The following is a 14,614-nucleotide window of genomic DNA, read 5'->3' on the forward strand; positions in this document are numbered from 1 at the left end:
TCACAGTCATGAACATAAAATAATTTAAAAATTACTAAAATTTATTGTACACACACCATCTTAGACATCATTCTAAATTCTTTGTATGTGTTAACTTATTGCCTCAGAATAACAGCATGAAGTAGTTTTTTTTAGGAAAACTTAGCATATAAAACTTAACTGTCCCAAAGTTGTTCAACTGGTTAAGTGATTGAACAGAAGTTTGTAGTGAGTTAGACTTGGGTTGTATGTTAAGCTTTCCTCTTTATTATTTTATTTTATTGCAAGACTAGTGAAAGAGAAGACAGCAGTGATATCTGACCTTCATCACTGATGTATAATTTATGATATATAAGTATTTTGCATTATGAGAATGAACCAATCTATCCATTACTGAATTCATTATCTTTGTCATTAAAACTGACTTGGGCAGCTTAACTTTTCTGTCTCTCTTCTCTTTCTGTTGGAGGCACCGGGATCTTTGCAGTAATACATACTCAAAATATCCTAGAACACACATCCTTTGTCTATTCAACAACTTCCTTTTCATCATTCAAGATTCAGCTAAAGAAGCACCCCTTCTGTGGACTTCTCCCCAATCCCCAGGGAGGCTGGGCTTCACTTACCTCTTGGTTTTACTGTGGGCTGGTTTCTCTTGGTTCCCAAATGCAAATTCTGGTGTCTCCATCAGCTGTCTCAGAATCCCTGGGGAGCTAGATAGAGATCTGGGCCAATCCTAAAAGATCCAGAATCAGCATGTTTTCCCCAAATTGCCCACTCATTCTTCCATCTTTTATTTCCCTTTTGCTTCCCTTTCTTCTACCCATTCCCCTGTCCCCCTCCCCCAAAAAGCTTCCAAGTGATTATAAAGCTTGGCAGGTTTTGGAACTACCTAAAACTGACACCTTCTTCCCCACTGCTTTCCATGCAGTCTCTTGAATAGTGGTTCCTAGAACCCAGATCTACCCCTGGCACAAAGCACATCCTCAGCTACCACTGAAGGGAAAAAAAAAATGACTCATATTGACACATGGAGATTGGAGATTTTCGGGAAACTTAATTATGGAGCAAATATCAGCATTAGCTTGACTCAATCCTAATTGTACTATCATTAATGTCATATCATCAATTATTTATGAGGGATCTAAATTTAGTGAAAAACAATTTTATTATGTTCTCTAAGTTCTACTTATCAGGGCAGAAAATTTCTTAGTAATTTCAGATAAGCAACATTTTATATTTGTGATACATAAGTGGTTAACTTGGTTATTTGGAAGATCTGGATTTCTAGAATGATTCTATTTAGAGTTCTAGATACCTTAAGCTTATTATACTAAAATTCCATTCTATTGAAGAATTATGTTGGTATTATAGAAATATTTCTGTTTATGGAAACATATAATAAAACTTTTAACTCATTTAAGTACTTCTAGTTTTAAAAGTCTTTAACAAAACTAAAAAGTTAAAACTTTTTCCTACTTATTGGACCATTTTTTATGAGTCTTCTTCCCTAGTTGCTTCATCATGAAGCTCAGAAAATATAATGACCTTGTCTTTTATAAACACAGTTCTATTATCACAGTCAATGATATTAGTAGTATTTCAAAACTATTACATATTATTATTGAGCCCACAGTCAAATTCCAGCACTTATCAAAATTTATTTCCTAGTCACTTATTAAAGTCAAAAGTAAAATCAGAACTGTTCAAATATGTGCTGCTATAATTTCTTTTTTTAATATTTCTTTTCTAGTTGTAGTTGGACACAATACCTTTACTTTACTTATTTATTTTTATGTGGTGCTGAGGATCGAACCCAGGACCTCGCATGTTCTAGGCAAGTACTTTGCCACTGAGCCAAAACCCCAGCTGCTATAATTTCTTAAATTCTTAAATATCTTGTATGCATAAATAATCTAACAGCTTTCTGAAGGATTAGATCAAATGTCTTTTAGAATTCCCCACTTTTGACTTAACCTGATAGTTTCCTCATGGTTTTGTTTTTCTTTCCTCTATATTTCCCACAATCTGGAAGTTCAGTGTACGGACTTGATTAAACTTAGGTTAGACATTTTCGGCAGGAACACTCACAGGTGAAGCGGTTGAGTTTGTGTCGCATTATGTCAGTAGATGCGGAGCATTTGGTTGTGCTCCAAATAATTCCTGATCAGCAGGTGATGGTGCAGAGTTAGCATTACATGTGAAAGAGAGCAACTGCCCTGTTGACTCCACATGAAGCAAATGTTAAAAGCCCCAGTTGCCAAGGCTAATTCTCCCTTTGTCTCTACCATAAAAATTCTGGAATATCGATATTTTTAGGCTTTGTATACACAGAGCTCTGGGAAGCCTTTGATAGGACTTACCTATTAAAAACCACTTTGTTCCATTTACAGTTTATCTTGAGCCATATTATTGGATTATGTAGCTCTTGATCCAGCAGATACTTGAGGGAAAACCACAGAGACCATATATGAGTTGTAATGGAAATTATTCTAGTTGGCAGATATTACTAGTCTTTCTTTCTTTCTTCATTTTTAATATTGTCTTTATTTTATTCATTTATTTTTATGTGGTGCTGAGGATCGAACCCAGGGCCTTGCACATGCTAGGTGAGTGCTCTCCACTGAGCCACAACCCCAGCCCAACTAGGATTTCTTAATTATTTTGCAATGGGACAGGCAGTTAGTGTAGACAAAGAAGTTGACTTGGAGAATGGAATGTGAAGTGAGGGGTAAAAAGAAGAATAATAAAGAACAGTCCAGGGTTTCAGTGGTGGAGCATGTGCTTGGCATGCTTGAGGGCCTAGGTTTAATCCCCAGCACCAAAATGCAGAAGCAAAACAAAAGGGCTAGAAGAGTTCTTATCAATTCAGCAAACATGTTGAGCCCCAGTCTGCTAGTGTGTGACCTGGATGCCAAGCGCTCTGTAAGCAGTTCCTCGCCCCCACCAGCGCAGCAAACTGACTTTCATCAACTCAACCTCTCCTTTAATCTCTCTCTCTCTCTCTCTGAGTTTGCAAATTAAAATGAGTTGAGAATGGTTAACAGGACAAACAAAACAACTCTGATAGACTATTCATATATATATGAATATATATCTGTGAGCCTAAACTATGACCTTTAAATTTACTTATCGATCTTTCACCATCTTCTGGATGAGGGCAGGGGCTTTGATGGTCTTGGTCCCACTTGGCTCTCTAGAGCCTAGAAATGCACTAGTCTATAGAAGAGATTCCATAAATAGTATCACTGAGTGAAGGATTGAATGCACACCCTGGAAGCAGGCAGGGATCTTTGTTTTCTGTTGTATGCAACAACTTCCCACTGACAGTCCTGTTGAGTTTATGAAGTGATGATGGGCTGACTGAAATAAGAAACAAGTTTCCTGAAGCCAATACCTCCTGGTTCTAAAGACTGCATACACCTTTCTCATTAACCTTGAGCAACAGTCTCTAAGTGTCTCTTTAAATATTTTAGGTATTTTCTGCAGGCATACATTTTGAAAATTAGGAAGGAACAAGAGTTCAGACTTGTTTTTCCCTTCTGATGCTTCATTTTTCTAGGAACAGTCTATACCAGATTGAAGGGATCGTTGGCCTACAGAAACTCAGAGCAACGATTTTCCATTTGTTAGATGAAATGCAAGTCCACTTAGAAAACAGTCTTCTTGCATTTCTCTCATGAGAAAATAGTGAATGAGTAAAGAATAAAGAGTTATGGATGTTGACCTTTGAAACTCTCCCCAAAGCTGCATGACTACTGATGGGATGACATGAAAAGTCATTTCACTTATAATGAGATACCGGGCAGGCCTGTCTTCTTTTAAAACCTGGCATTTAAAAATACATTTACTTCTATTATGTACTGGCCTAACCTGCACAGGCTATTGCATATGACATATTACCTGCACAGATGTTTTAGACAACATGCTGGCAGCAATGCGAGTCAAGAATAAAGTTTATAGTTTTGTTTCTTCAATCTCAGATTCACACAATTGAGTAAGCTTTTTTATCTGGCAATTTATTGCAAATGTTATGTAAACTGCCTGTTAATTTTATGCCTACTGTGCAGCAGAACTCTTTAATATGAAGAAATGAGGGGGAAATCAATATGTAGGTTATTTTCTTCCAGAGGACATCTTCTCACTTTAGCAAAATCTCTTGTAACCAATTTGCCTCTAACCTTATGGGTGAAGAGGCAGGCTAGAAGAACATGCAGATATTTTTAGAGAATTGCATTTCTTACTACTAGAGCAGGGGAGGGAGGGAAATTGGGAAGAAAGACATGATAGGAATGTTTACAATTGTATCATTTTGAGCACTTAGCCAGTTTATTCCTGGGTTATAGGAAAAGTGTGGGGCTTTAAAAGAACTACTCCAGGGAAACAATTGCATTCATTTTACTGTTGTGACCTCTATTACAATTTATGTTATGAACTCAAAATAAGCCTGTTTAATATTTCATTAAAATGGATAAAGTATAAACATACGGTACTAGGTTACATAATGCATTTGCAAGTTCATATTCAGATGTGGGAGATTTCTGTATTCATGAAGAAATGACCTTCATACCCCAGTGGAAGATCACCAGTTTATGCAATATTATGACATTTTTATTTTATTTATGTGCCCAATGAAAATATGACATTCATGCCATCATCTTAACCAATGTATTATCAATTGGAGAGGGCATAGGACCACCTCTGTTTTCACTGGGTTGCTAGCACCAGCATTTGCCCCTAATGTCTTAGCAATGCCATCTCCTGCTGTGACTCTGCTCAAGCATTTGCATTTGCAATTATGAAATTTGCCTGTCCTTATCCAAATTTGTAGGCTAATAATTCAAAAAGTGGAAAAAGCATGATTTTCATGCTTTATAATCAATAAGGAACGTTTAAAAATGGAAGATAGGTGGAAATTTAGAGAACAAAAGGTAAATTAATTAAAGTTTAATCAAATAATAAACACTACCATCACTACAATGGAATCAGAATATGTGAACAATTTCTGAGTCTCATGTGGAAAATTCATCAAAATAAGCAGATGTTCATATGGTGCCAGGGTATCCCTTCCCCCATGCAGCACTGATTCTGTTATGTCCAAATTTTTGGTATTCAATTTCAACTCAGTAGAAGGATGCAAAGAAGAAAACAACTTGTATGAATTAGATGACTTTTTAGGTGACAGGACAAAAATTGCTGATTTAGATTCTGAAAATACTTAGACCTTCAGTAAGAAAAAAAATCAATGCTTTAATGCTTTAATATTGCTTGGAAGTTTTAATTCTGTGCCTAGTAAAACCTGGAGTCTCATATTTAAGAAAGAATATTAAAGAAATTATTTTTATTTTGAAATTATTTTTAAAAATGAAAGTCTCATGGTATGATAGTTCCCATAAATAATAGTACTTATAAAAATGGTTTTTAATCTCAACATTTTTCTTCTTTTGTTCAACAAATGTAACTGATGTCTTTCTTCACTCATTTGCCAAAAAGAGAAATAAGATGATTCTACACTTGCCAATTAAGTGCAATAGAAAGTATTGCCAGAAGTTAATACATCTTTTGTTTTCTATATGAGTAGCAGAAAATCAGCAGAGAGAAACATGGAGCAAATTTCTGGTTCCTACACTGAGGTTCCTTCTGTACTATTACATCTTAGTAATTATAGCAGGAAAAATGCAATCAGAAATTGAGCTAGCAAATTACAACAGGTTGCAAAACCCCACTGTGGTTCTTTACCATTTTGTGTTTTCTGACACCTCTCAATTGAGATAATGAACAAGGTATTCTACATTACTGATAGAAGAGCCTTAATATTGTTTGTTCTGATTATTAAGAGAGAAAATGTTTAATTCCTATATGAAAAGTTATTTTCCAATAGTATTTTTCTTCAGTCCTCATTATATTAGAAACAACCAATAAAAATAAATTACATATTTTAAAAATTATATGAATTGAATAATAATACTAAAATAGAATATAATTTGATTATTTAATTAATCTCATCTTATTTAGTAGTTGATAAGCTTTGTTAAGAAAATTCTTTCATATACATAAAATTTGTACCCAAATTATAGTATTTACTATCAATCAAAAACTTTCTAGTTCTTTTTAAAGTAATCATGTGGATAACCACTAGGTTTTGGTGAATGATTTTGTACAGCTATTCTTCTTTTCTCAAAATGCAATCTTTGGGATAATGCAAAAAGCCTTTCCCTATAACTTCTCCAATTACCATCTCTCATTTATTGCATGAAGCTTTTTATTTAACACAACTAATGTCCTTTCCTTACATGTAGCATAGATGTTCTCTCCTGCCTCACCATTTCAAGCCAGCACTTAATTGTATAATAGACATCAAAAATGATTTTTAAGTTATTTTAAATAGTATTTTGATTTTGATTGATAGTATATACTATCAATATTTTAAATATCAGCCTTTAGTTAATTTCATACCTTTGATATTGTATGAGATAGTAAATGTGAAGCCGTAATACAACCTGACTACATGGCTATTCCTCAACAGGTCTGCTCTGACAAGAAAATTGGTAACTTTTCAGAACAACTACCTATATTTTAGTCAACTTTGGCATTGCTGCAACCAAAACACCTGACAAGAGCAATGTAGAGGAGGAAAAACTTATTTCGTTTTACAGTTTCAGAGGTTCAGTCTATGTTTGGCCTATTCCATAGCCCTGGGCCCAAGATGAAATAGAACATCATGGCAGAAGGGTGAGGCAGAGGAAAATAACTTAGAACACAACAGCCAGGAAGTAGAGAGAGAGCTCTGCTCACCAGGGATAAAACATAAAACCCAAAGATTACTGAGGAGTGATCCAACTCCTCCAGCCACACCAACCTGCCCAGTTTTCACTTATTCCATATGAATGAATGAATCCGCTGATTAGGTTACAACTCTCATTATACACCATTTCACCTGTGAATACTCCTCTTATTTAAACTTTAGCAGTCTAGGATTGGCATGTATCTCTTAGGCCTCCCTCTTTTGAAATATGATGATGATAGAGTTACTAATATCATAGGTTTCAAATGTAGTTTAGTGTAGGAAGCACTTCCATGGGTATTTCCTGCCATGATTCCCTTGATCATTCTCTAAGTTACTCCAAAGAGCTTAAATGAGATAATAAAAATATTGAAGTAAATAGGAATAAGTTGAAAACACAAATGGTCCTTATAAAAGTCTATGTTCTCAGTTTCACTGTAAGCAGTTTGAATACCTTCTGTATATTTGCTTCATATTTTCTTTCCCAGTGGAAATTTCTCATCTTTTCTATGCATTTTGCCTCAACAGGTACACATTCCCCCAGGTTCCATAGTATCTTCCCATTTGGCACTCCAAAAATGCTAATTGTAATTTCTCTCCTCTATTTTATAATTCTCACACTCAATATTCAACTCCTCTTTCCCACTTCCCCACTTGGGCCAGCGGATTCCACCATTCCCATGTTAGCAGGTATTCAGAATCTCCTGAGCAGCTGCCCTTTGGTAGGCTGGCTGTAGGATCATACTCTTCTAGAAGAAGAGATGGGCAGGTAGGAGCATGGAAGCCAGGGAAATTTTTAAGACACTTCTAGAACATCAAATCATATGACTTCATATCTTAATTGCTCTTTAATGCTCCTTAGCAATGCCAGAAATCAGATCTAGTCTTTTAAAATTAAATAGGGATTGTTAATTTTTACAAATTGGTAGTTGACTAAAACTTCAAATAAAACAGCTTCTGTCTTTCTTTAATTAAAATAAGAACACAACTAAATTTAACAGAAAATATCCTTTAAGATTTTCACAAAATAATTTCCTGCTAAATTACTCCCCAGAAACATGGAATAGTGTGGTTAAAAATCCCCCAGTAAAACTCAGTAGGCTTATTTAAGAGTATTGTTTTAATGAATGGTTATAATGCACTCTGGGGGGATAAGCATGAATTAAGTACAATTAATTTAACAGCATTTTACAGCAAATACAACAGATGTAGTCTACTCAGATATTAAACCTCCATTTATGTAAATTTATATTCCTTGTACCTTTATATTTCCAACAGAGTTTGAATGTCATGGTTGAAAAATAATAAAGTTAAAAAAGAAAAACAACTCTAAGCAATAACTATGAATGAAAAAGCATTAAACAACTGAAAACCCTAGATGGATTAAGCCAGATGACTGCCTCCGGAAGTAGCAACAGTACAGGGGAGAGGGAAGGGAATAGCAAGCCCCCTATTCCCCAAGCCTAGAAGAGTTCAAGAGGTAAATGTCATTACCCTTAAACCTGTTAAGATGTTGTCCAGTCACTGGAAGCTGACTCAATACAGCAACCTATTAACTTGAATGAGGAAGGGAGGAAATCACTGGGACCATTTAACAAATGCTCATATGTGAGGCTCTGGAGGAAGCTTGGAGAAAGCTTTTTAGATATCTGTTAGGCAAGCACAGTTGTCTGTATAAGTGGTCCCAGCTACTCAAGGGACAGAATCAAGAGGATCACATAAGGCTAGGAATTTGAGACCAACCTGGTCAACATAGTGAGAAGAGTCTCAAAATTAAATTAAATTAAATTATTAAATTAAAAAGGAGTCAAGATTACTTTTTCATCAACTTTTAGCCCAGCTCACTGAAACTAATGAAATTGAAACTCACTGAAATTAATTTGTTATATGCAAGAAAATATATACTGAGGTTAAGCTCTCAAATTCAACTATTCATCACACAAAAGCTTATGTGATCCCTTAAAATCATTCATAGATCTCATTTATTTTCATATCACATTTCAAAACAACAACAAAAAAAATCCAAGGTCCTTGCTTAGCTTCCTAAAAATAATTAAATATATAATCTACATTAATTATTGAGGATTATGGCAGATATTTCAAGGAACTGAGAGAGCAGGCTGACAAAAACAATCACAGAAGATGTGAACAAAAATGCTCACATTTATGTTAATAACGTGAAACATTACATCCAACAACTGCAGAACATATATTCTTTTCAACTCCACATGTAACACTTATAAAAATAGCATAAAATAGGCATAGTGTATGTTTTCGCAAGTTTTGAAAGATTTAAAATGTGTAGTATATCAAAATATAATATGCAGTTAAAGCCATTCTTAGAGGAAAATGTATAGTCTTGAAATTATATATCAGAAAAGGAGAAAGGTTGAAAATTAGTTTTTTGTTAACTATTTAAAGAAGAACAGTCAATTAATTATCAATCAGATTCAAGGAAGGAAATAGAGAAAAATGATTAGGCCTGTGTTGGGTAATCCTGACTTCAGAAGATTATCTATTACATATTTGGGTAAAACTTATTGTTAGTAATTCCTTTTCAAATTCTACATGCAAATTGTTTGCCTTCATCGATTCCAGATCTACCTCTGGAACTACTTCCCTTCTTCCTGGCAATATTTCAAATATATGGATATCGCTATATATTCCTTCACTCTTATTCAGGCTACACAGAGTTTTTTCTAATGTCTTTAGGTGGTGATTGTTAGCCTTAATAATCTTGATTTTTCTCAGTGACACTCAATTGATAATACAATGGCTCTTCTTATAGCTTAATTGATAACTTTCACAGAACTGCTTATGTTATAAATACACAAATAAATTCTGCAGGATCCATTGAAACTCTAATTTACAAACTAAGTCTATTGGCACTAAGACAATAGACTTGTCATTTATAAATGACAAGGATACATGATTGACTGATTCATGAGGTGGAAAGACTTTTATTGCATGGAACAACAAATCTATATTCTTTTGAAATGGGTAATGAATTTGATAAAAGCACAATTTCTTTTCACAACCCTGAAAAATGGGTATGAATATACGGAGATCCAAAGAAGAGATTTTCCACATATGAAAATTAAGTTCACTTCAAGAAAGACACTGATTGATGTAAATGATACAAAAAATTGGGAGAAGCTTCAGGAATTTGTAACTGATACATATGATTCTCTTTCCCTACCTTCTCCAACATATTGTCGTCCAAACTCTAACTAAGGACAGTTCAAGTAATAATCAGGAGATCCAAATCAACATTGCTTTCCATGAAATGTAGCATGCAATGTGAAATATACTACAACAATGAAATGTGCTGCATCAAATGAGCTTTTAATAATATAGAGTGATAAGAAAATACTATCATTCCTCAGATGAACAATTTACTTGCATTAATGGGAGCTAAGTTTTCATTCAATATTTGGTAGTTATTTGTACTCTTATCTTGAGCTTGAGACCAGTTAAAATCCTTATATCTTTATCACTCAAACTGTTACTGAACTAGATAATCTACATATTACTCATACATTAGTTTAATCAAACTAAAATGTAATATGTTTTTGCACATTACTTAAAAACCCATGTCTTTGATTAACCCATTTCCCCAGAAGTAGAGATAATTTTGAACCTTGAGTTAATCATCTCACATCATGGCTACCCTTCTCAGAATCTTTTGATGATGATAAGACACATTATCAAAGCAATATTTAATAGAATGATGCAGGAATGGTATCAATTTTGTGTAATGGGGAAACACTTTTCAGCCCTAACTCCAAACATGAAACAATTTTCTTCTGCCAAGAAGACTATAAAGCCACCTCCCCCATTTCCAAGAACATTGAGACTGCAAATAATGGCAAGAATAACCCAGAGGATGGCAAGGACAGGGATTCTGCATTCAGGTTAGATAGAGAAACAAAGTGCCTCACCCTGACAGGGATTTTCATTATCTGGTGAAGCCAGCAACCAGCATTTTGCAGAGCATATTGTAGATAAGAAAGTCCTTGACAGAAATCCACTCTGATAAGGATGCCATTCTAAGGGAAGAGAAGCATATGTGAAAAGTCTTAAAACCAAGTACTCAGGGATCTCAAACTAAGAAGTAGTGAGATCAGCTGGGATATGTCCAGTGAGATACACTGATGCAGCTCCCCAGAATGTGCTCTTGGGGCACTGGGTCTAGTCAGGAGAAATCTGGAACTTCAGACTGGTCCTATATACATTCTGTATTCCTTTTATTCCGGCATGTAAATATGGCAGAAAATGTTACCAATTTCTTCCTAAGAGCATGATGTTTAACACAGCCCCCACTTTTTTTTTTTTTTTGCTAGTAACATTACTTAGCTATTACAATCAAAATTCCAATATGCAGATTGGGGAAAATTAGAAAACATCACTTTTCACAAAGTGAATTTTTACTTAGGTGAATTTCTGACCTAGAGTTTATAGAATTTCATTCTCACTGAAGCCTTAATACCTCCAACATAAGTAGGCCCATGCTGGCTTTTAGTAACCACCTCTCTGTCCTAAGTGATCACAAAGCATTAATTAACAGTTTGTTCTGAAATTTAAGATATCTTTATTTAATGTTGGTGATTAAAATCTGGATGTCTTCTTTTCTTCTTTTTTCCATGTGTTCTCAAAAATTGGGGAATCAATTTTGTAATCTCAATTGTTTCCGTAGTACATTGGGGTATAATTTCTCTTGACACCAGGGTTTATTTACAGCAGATAGTTAATTTCTTATAGCATCTTTATGTAATTATCTGTGTTTTAGTTTATTCCTACACATTCTTTATATCTTCATGTTTTCTTTTTCTTTCTTTCTTTCTTCTTTCTCTCTTTCTCTTTCTCTCTCCCCCTTCTCTCTTTCTTTTTCTTCCTGTCTTCCCTTCTTCCATTCATTGTCCAGCGTTTTCCACCATGATCAACATGTAAATGATTCTCAATAAATACTTAATAGTTTGTCTTGTCACTCACAACATTATAAAAGCCGCTGTCTTGGAGATGTTGGAGAAATGTCAGATATCTTTGGCTTGTCATCTCACCATCTGTTCTTCACTTTAGATTCTTTTTTGAAACTTTGCCTAGGCACATAGATGATTCACTTTCTCTCTATAGTGTTGATGACATTTCTCCAAGTGTTAAACCTCATGCTCATGGTTAATCAATTCTTGGATCATATCATCATTCCGGCTTGACAAGTCTTGCCATGAAATCCATGTGTGTTTTGTGGGGACTATGGGTTGTGGTCTTCAGAGTATTTAAAAAACCTCTGACATTGGCTCAGTGCAAGGGATTAGAATTTGCCAGTTTTCCTATGGAAGTGAGAGGTCCTTCTTAATCAGAACACTTGCCTTTTATCTTTTATTGAGCTAACCAACTGTTGTCAGGACCTCTTTAATAGTTAACTCTTTTTCAAGGATTTATGTGACTTTTGAGAAAAGTAGACTAATGTTATGCTGAGCACACAGAAGGCCAAAATACCCAAATAGCTTTCATCAACAAGTCATTCATTCTGAAAATTCTGATGAATGGAAAACTCTAGAGAACATTCAACACCATCTGAATGAAATAATTAAATGCTGGAGTTGGAAGGGAACTTAGAAATAATTTAGCACATCCCCTTCATTTCACTTCTGGGGAAAAAAAATGAGACCAGAGAGACTAAGTGATATGCCCCAGGAAGTTCTGTAAGTAAGTCGTCAAATGGAAACTAGCAGCCAACCCTTCTGACAGCAAGTGTAGACAGGGCTCCTCAGTGGAACTCTACCAACCATCCAAGCTCTCCTTTAACCAAATGGTTCATAAAAGTTGAAGAGCTACAGTAGAAAAGAGTGTAGAACTAACGTGAGGGTTTTGGCTGCAAGATGGACTTTCCTAAGTGAAGTGCCTTATGGACTCAGCAAAGAAGATTTTCCACATTCCTTGTACATGGTGAAACCAGAGGTTTGCTCAGTTTTCTGAAGCCAGTGATTAATGTGGTGGATTATAACAAAGATGGAAGGAATGGAAAATGGCGAAGAGATACTGCAGGAAAAATAGGACAGAGTTTTGAGTGGACAGGGTGGAGGTTAGGAAATCTATCCTTCCATCCCTAAGAAAGTGTACTTTCATCTTCCAACTGCAATGAATTTATAGCCATGGTGTTTCAAAGAACATCTTCTGTGACCATACCATCTTTTCACAAATTTGTAGTAATTGTACTCATCATCTCTGGATCCTAAATTGGATCAGATATGGTTTATTCAATTCGTGCTTCCCATATTTCCATGTTCCTACTTGGCAGATGAAGGCCTGGGCAGTGATTCCTTTTTCTTATCCATCTCTGATTCTCAAAGCCTATCTCATGGAGAAGTGATGACACTGATACTGTATTGTGCATTGTTGGATCATTTCATATTAGCTTTGTTTTTGTGCAGGTTTGCTAGATTGTGCACCCTTTTCCATCTATGTCACTTGTCACACCTGCTATAATTTCATTTTTTCTCCAGCAACTCAGAAATGTGCCCTCCTGTTTTGTGTACCTTATACTGCAGAAACGCAGGGGCCTCCGCTGGAGCAGCATGCCGCAACTTTAGAAGTGCAGTTCTTCCTTGAACATGCATAACGAGTCAGCAGCTTTCAAAGACTGTGCTTTGAAAAAAAAAAAAAAAGATTACTTTTAATGAAAAGAACTCCACATTTACCATCTATTACAAAAATGCAGGCACACAGAGCTTGGAGCAAAAAAGGCCGGACAGAATAAACCAGCATTGTGTTGAATCATAAAAATGTTAGGAGTACAAAAGATACAAAAGATGTTATATTGAAGAAGGATATAAGGTCACAGTGGAAGGAAAAAAGTGAACTACAGTGATAAGAGGAGGTGAAATGTAATTGTGTGTGTACCTGAGGGTAGGCACCACAGAGGCCTAAAACTCGAAATTGCTAACAATCGGCTCTTGAAGAAGAACACTGATACTTCAGTGTCTCACACCAGAAATCAGAAGATCAGAGAAACATAAGGGGACTAAATTTGTAAAGCTGAATATCTTCTGAATAATTATATACATTCTGTTATAAAAGGAACCATTTTGTAACTCGGAAAATGTACAGTTTTGGAATGAACAAATCAGATAGGAAGACATGTTTTGGAAAAAAATATTGAAAAGAGATAAAAAGAAAATAAAATTATTATTATCTCTTTATGCTAGTGGTTGTCTGGTTTTTTCCTTGTGCCATTTGAACAGCAAGGACTGCTTTTTCTTTTTGGAATTAATCCATATGAAGTCCTTTAATTGCTGACTTATTCATAGATTCTGTGGGAACCATTTCACAACAATATTTAGAGGAGCTCAGATTCTCAGACTATTAGAGGTAGTAGATCTGGTCCTTCTTAATTTTTTATTTTCTCAGTGATTTGAACTAATTCCTTCATAGAACACTGAAGGCTGACATAATCAAAGGTCATATGTGTAAATTGTGGTATGTTCATAGCCAAGCCCTTGTCCCTCATGGACGTTATAGTTTTGTGAGGAGCTTAGAGGTAAAAAGGAAGAAACAAATAAGAGAAATGTGATATTTAGGTTCAGGTTTTCTTGTGGGCAATGTGTGACAGAATTCCATATTCTGTGGTATTTATAGCATCTTCCCAATGCCTTCTAACCCCGCCTCCACTCTGAGATTATATTTGTGACACTCTCCTCCTAGCCAAGTGCTGAGTAGGAGATATTAGAGCATATGCCTAAGTACCCTCCCCAAAAAAATGTCATCAGAAAAAAATAAAATGACGCAAATGAAAGGAAATATTAGATAACAAACCCTGAACTTGACCCTGCTTTCTCTCTCTCTGATTTC

The sequence above is a fragment of the Ictidomys tridecemlineatus genome, chromosome 7, assembly GCF_052094955.1.
Source record: "Ictidomys tridecemlineatus isolate mIctTri1 chromosome 7, mIctTri1.hap1, whole genome shotgun sequence".
Lineage (NCBI taxonomy): Eukaryota > Metazoa > Chordata > Mammalia > Rodentia > Sciuridae > Ictidomys > Ictidomys tridecemlineatus.